The following is a 6,176-nucleotide window of genomic DNA, read 5'->3' as shown; positions in this document are numbered from 1 at the left end:
TCAAGGAATACCTAGGATAGGATAAGTAATCCTTCTCACCACCCCCCCTTAATGATTTAGATGCACTATTGTAAAGTGGCTGTTCCACTGGATGTCAGAAGGTGAATTCACCAATTTGTAAGTCGCTCTGGATAAGAGCGTCTGCTAAATGACTTAAATGTAAATGTAAATGTAAATGTTGTCGGTGCAGTTTTTGGTAATCAAGCCCACTACTGTTGTGTCTTCTGCAAATTTGATGATTGAGTTGGAGGCGTGCATGGTCACACAGTTATGGGTGAACAGGGAGTATAGGATGGGGCTGAGCACGCACCCTTGTGGGGCCCCAGTGTTGAGGGTCAGCGAAGTGGAGATGTTGTTTCCTACATTCACCACCTGGGGGCGGCCCGTCAGAAAATCCAGGTTTGTGCCCCAGCACTACACAGCTGATTCAAATAATCAAAGCTTGATGATGAGTTGGTTATTTGAATCAGCTGTGTAATGATAGGGCAAAAAACTAAATGTGCACCCAGGGCGGGGGAGAACCCTGAACTACAGGATCAACTTCTAAATTGTTACGCTTGCCAGCCAACCAGAAAAGCATGGAGCATGGAGAGGACACTATCTGTCCTGCTGAGTTTTGATGCAGTCTTTGCTTGACAAGGTCAAGTAAGGATATGTCATTTATCCCATGAGAGCTTTTGTCCCAAACTATGATGGTGTTTTAGGTGCCAAGTTTAAGGTCATGTTGCAGGAGTGTGTAGGAGGAGATTCCTATGCACATCATGTTAGAAGTGTGCAGGAGGGCATGAGACAAAGGACTGTGCAGTATCGTTGGAAAACGTTGTGCGTGTAAGCTGTGGGGGTGCCCATTGTGCTGCAGATCGAAGGTGTCCGGTTAAAGAAAGGCAGGTTGATGTTGCCAGGATCAGAGTAGTACAGAAGGTGTTGTATACTGAGGCAGTGAAGAGAATAGTAGAGGAAGATGGGTAGATGGCGAGGGATCCTGAAATGATTCCTGTGAGTAGGCAGAGGCCAATTGAGTGATGGGAATAATATACTGTATGTTTCAGGAAGGGGGTTTCTTAGAGTTTATAGCCAGTCACAGAAAATAGAGGTTGTGGTGGGAGCTGCAGAGAAGTACTTGGGATTGTGCGATTTTACTGCAGAAGAGTTGCAGGTAGTGGAGGCCCCTCAGAGGACCATTTCTGAAACATTAAAAAAGTTGTTATCAGTATAGAAGACACCTGTCCACAACCTCAAACAGTTACACTCCAAACTCCACTATGGCCAAGACCAAAGAGCTGTCAAAGGACACCAGAAACAAAATTGTAGACCTGCACCAGGCTCGGAAGACTGAATCTGCAATAGGTAAGCAGCTTGGTTTGAAGAAATCAACTGTGGGAGCAATTATTAGGAAATGGAAGACATACAAGACCACTGATAATCTCCATCGATCTGGGGCTCCATGCAAGATCTCACCCCATGGGGTCAAAATGATCACAAGAACGGTGAGCAAAAATCCCAGAACCACACGGGGGGACCTCGTGAATGACCTGCAGAGAGCTGGGACCAAAGTAACAAAGCCTACCATCAGTAACACACTACGCCGCCAGGGACTCAAATCCTGCAGTGCCAGACGTGTCCCCCTGCTTAAGCCAGTACATGTCCAGGCCCGTCTGAAGTTTGCGAGAGAGCATTTGGATGATCCAGAAGAAGATTGGGAGAATGTCATATGGTCAGATGAAACAAAAATATAACTTTTTGGTAAAACCTCAACTCGTCGTGTTTGGAGGACAAAGAATGCTGAGTTGCATCCAAACTACTGTGAAGCATGGGGGTGGAAACATCATGCTTTGGGGCTGTTTTTCTGCAAAGGGACCAGGACGACTAATCCGTGTAAAGGAAAGAATGAATGGGGCCATGTATCGTGAGATTTTGAGTGAAAACCTCCTTCCATCAGCAAGGGCATTGAAGATTAAACGTGGCTGGGTCTTTCAGCATGACAATGATCCCAAACACACCGTCCGGGCAACGAAGGAGTGGCTTCGTAAGAAGCATTTCAAGGTCCTGGAGTGGCCTAGCCAGTCTCAACCCCATAGAAAATCTTTGGAGGGAGTTGAAAGTCTGTGTTGCCCAGCAACAGCCCCAAAACATCACTGCTCTAGAGGAAATCTGCATGGAGGAATGGGCCAAAATACCAGCAACAGTGTGTGAAGACTTACAGAAAACGTTTGACCTCTGCCATTGCCAACAAAGGGTATATAACAAAGTATTGAGATAAACTTTTGCTATTGACCAAATACTTATTTTCCACCATCATTTGCAAATAAATAAATTAAAAATCATACAATGTGATTTTCTGGATTTTATTTCTCATTTTGTCTGTCATAGTTGAAGTGTACCTATGATGAAAATTACAGGCCTCTCTCATCTGTTTAAGTGGAAGAACTTGCACAATTGGTGGCTGACTAAATACCTTTTTGCCCAACTGTAACTGTACATAACATTTCTGTCCTCCTCTTCAATACAAAACCTAGGAGGCTCATGGTTCTCAACCCCTTCCATAGACTTACACAGTAACTATGACAACTTCTGTAGGATGTCCTCCAAACTATCAGAGCTCTTGCAGCATGAGTTGACATGACATCTAGCAGTGGCGTGTATTCATGGATGCCAGAGGGAGCCAGGCTTCCCCAAATATCTGACAAATAATAGCAAAAAATATTTATCTTTCGCCTCTCTCTGTGTTTTCATAATTTTTCGTCAATTCGCAGGTGGCTGAATTTCACCTGAGAAATCATCCGAGCAAGGGAAACAGCGCCGCTCTGTCTCAATATGTGTGGCCCATGTATCTGATGCTGTCTGGACCAAAACAGTATAAGATTTTGGTCCAGCTGCTATTTATGAAATAATTAGCCAATCAACTTTGAGATGAGCTCAACCGTGGGTTATACTGGTGCATCAAATCCATACTGGAAGCCAGTATAGATTTGGCTTCAGACCAATCAAATCACTTTTATACACACACACACAAATCAGTACCATGGACAGCCACATGATATTTAGCAACATTGATTGGACTAAATAGTTGTTTTTAATTTTTTTTATTTCACCTTTATTTAACCAGGTAGGCCAGTTGATAACAAGTTCTAAATTACAATTGCGACCTGGCCAGGATAAAGCAAAGCAGTGCGACACAAACAACAACACAGAGTTACACATGGAGTAAACAAACGTACAGTCAATAACACAATAGAAAAAGTCTATATACAGTGTGTGCAAATGGTGTGAGGAGGTAAGGCAATAAATAGGCCATAGTCGTGAAGTAATTACAATTTAGCAAATTAACACTGGAGTGATAGATGTGCAGATGATGATGTGCAAGTAGAAATACTGGTGTGCAAAAGAGCAAAAAAGTAAATAAAAACAATATGAGGATGAGGTAGGTATATTGGTATCTTTAAGTTTGTTTCAGTGTATTAAATTAAGCATACAGTTGAAGTCGGAAGTTGACATACACTTTAGCCAAATACATCTAAACTCAGTTTTTTGCAATTCCTGACATTTAATACTAGTAAAAATTCCCTGTCTTAGGTCAGTTAGGATCACCACTTTATTTTAAGAACGTGAAATGTCAGAATAATAGAAGAATGATTTATTGCATCTTTTATTTCTTTCATCACATTCCCAGTGGGTCAGACATTTACATACACTCAATTAGTATTTGGTAGCATTGCCTTTAAATTGTTTAATTTGGGTCAAACGTTTCACATAGCCTTCCACAACCTTCCCACAATAAGCCGGGTGAGTATTGGCCCATTCCTCCTGACAGAGCTGGTGTAACTGAGTCAGGTTTGTAGGCCTCCTTGCTCGCACACACTTTTTCAGTTCTGCCCACAAATTCTCTATAGGATTAAGGTCAGCGCTTTGTGATGGCCACTCCAATGCCTTGACTTTGTTATCCTTAAGCCATTTTGCCACAATTTTGGAAGTATGCTTGGGGTCATTGTCCATTTGGAAAACCCATTTGTGACCAAGCTTTAACTTCTTGACTGATGTCTTGAGATGTTGCTTTAATATATCCACATAATTTTCCTGCCTCATCATGCCATCTTTTTTGTGAAGTGCACCAGTCCCTCCTGCAGCAAAGCACCCCCACAACATGATGCTGCCACCCCTGTGCTTCACAGTTGGGATAATGTTCTTTGGCTTTCCTCCAAACCTAACGATGGTCATTATGGCCAAACAGTTGTATTTTTTGTTTTATCAGACCAGAGGACATTTCTTCAAAAAGTACGATCTTTGTCCCCTTGTGCAGTTGTAAACCGTAGTCTGGCTTTTTTTATGGCGGTTTATAAGCAGTGGCTTCTTCCTTGCTTAGCGGTCTTTCAGGTTTTTTCGATATAGGACTCGTTTTACTGTGGATATAAATACTTTTGTACACGTTTCCTCCATCATCTTCACAAGGTTCTTTAATGTTGTTCTGGGATTGATTTGCACTTTTCGCACCAAAGTACGTTCATCTCTAGGAGACAGAATGCGTCTCCTTCCTGAGCGGTACGACGGCTGCGTGGTCCCATGGTGTTTATACTTGCATACTATTGTTTGTACAGATGAACATGGTACCTTCAGGCATTTGGAAAATGCTCCTAAGGAGGAACCAGACTTGTGGAGGTCTACAATGTTCTTTCTGAGGTCTTTGCTGATTTATTTTTATTTTTTTCCCATGATGTCAAGCAAAGAGGCACTGAGTTTGAAAGTAGGCCTTAAAATATGTCCACAGATACAATTTGTAAGTCGCTCTGGATAAGAGCGTCTGCTAAATGACTTAAATGTAATGTAAATGTAGATACACCTCCAATTGACTCAAATGATGTCAATTAGTCTATCATATGCTTCAAAAGCCATGACATAATTTTCTGGTATTTTCCAAGCTGTTTAAAGGCACAGTCAACTTAGTGTATGTACACTTCTGATCCACTGGAATTGTGATACAGTGAATTATAAGTGAAATTAGCTGTCTGTAAACAATTGTTGGAAAAGTTACTTGTGTCATGCACAAAGTAGATGTCCTAACCGACTTGCCAAAACTGTAGTTTGATAACAAGAAAATTGTGGTGTGGTTGAAAAACGAGTTTTAATGACTCCAACCTAAGTGTATGTAAACTGATGTTTAAATGTTTAAGTTGAAATGGTGCTGGAATAGCGGCGGCAGTGCTCTTGTTGTCTTTGTGCTGACTTGCAGTAACTCCATGGTTAAGTCAGTAGTTGTTTTAGTAAACGGTCAAACACATTAACTTGCTTGACCATGCTGCAGGTGATACCTGTTAGTTTGCAATATTTTATTTGTGGATTTCACCACACAGATGTTGCTAATAAGACAAACATATGTGTAGTTGATTTTATTCGGCCACTGTGTGACTGATGTCTTTTTGTTGTCAAGGCCTTATTGTTTATCACGGTGGCGTATGAACAAATGGGTTATAAAGCAAACAACACAATTATCACAACAGGTTGTAATATGGCTTTTTCACTGGCTTGGCTTGCTCAGTGAATTTACCCACACACCTCTACTGGAATTTACTACTGAAAGCATAAGCTACTGCTAGCTAGCACTGCAGTGCATAACATTTGGTGAGTAGTTGACTCAAAGAGAGAGAAAGACAATAGATTATCAGTTTTTAGAAAATACAACGACTGCGTGATTGTACCTAGAAGGTTAGTTCTAGTAACTATGTTGACTATGACGTTAGCTAATCCGGTGACAACGATGTAGGCTGTGTGTAGCAGTTAGTGTTTATGATATAAAGGTTTGGCTTGGAAAGGTTTTTAAACCTGGTCGCTGACGTGTTGTGCACTGAAGTCCACATGTGAAGGGAAAAGGTGAGAGGAGATGCGAGAAGTGCGAGAAGTAATTATACAATGCACAAAGTGATCATGCTGTTTGTGTGTGACTGCTATGAAAGTAAATTGTGTTTGTGTGTGATCGGGGATGTATTCATTCCGCTGATTCTGTTGAAAAACTTTTCTTAAATGGAAGCAAATGGAACGAAACAGGGATAAACATACTGGAATTTGTCCAATAGAAACTGTTGGACTAATGATTACACCCTGTATCAGCTCGATGCAGACAAGAGTGTGCAAGGCGGTATTGAATGTGTCTCTGTCTGTCACCTTGATTACTCAAAATGTTCTCT

The sequence above is a fragment of the Oncorhynchus masou genome, chromosome 28 (assembly GCF_036934945.1).
Source record: "Oncorhynchus masou masou isolate Uvic2021 chromosome 28, UVic_Omas_1.1, whole genome shotgun sequence".
Taxonomy (NCBI): domain Eukaryota; kingdom Metazoa; phylum Chordata; class Actinopteri; order Salmoniformes; family Salmonidae; genus Oncorhynchus; species Oncorhynchus masou.
This window is presented reverse-complemented; position numbering follows the sequence as displayed.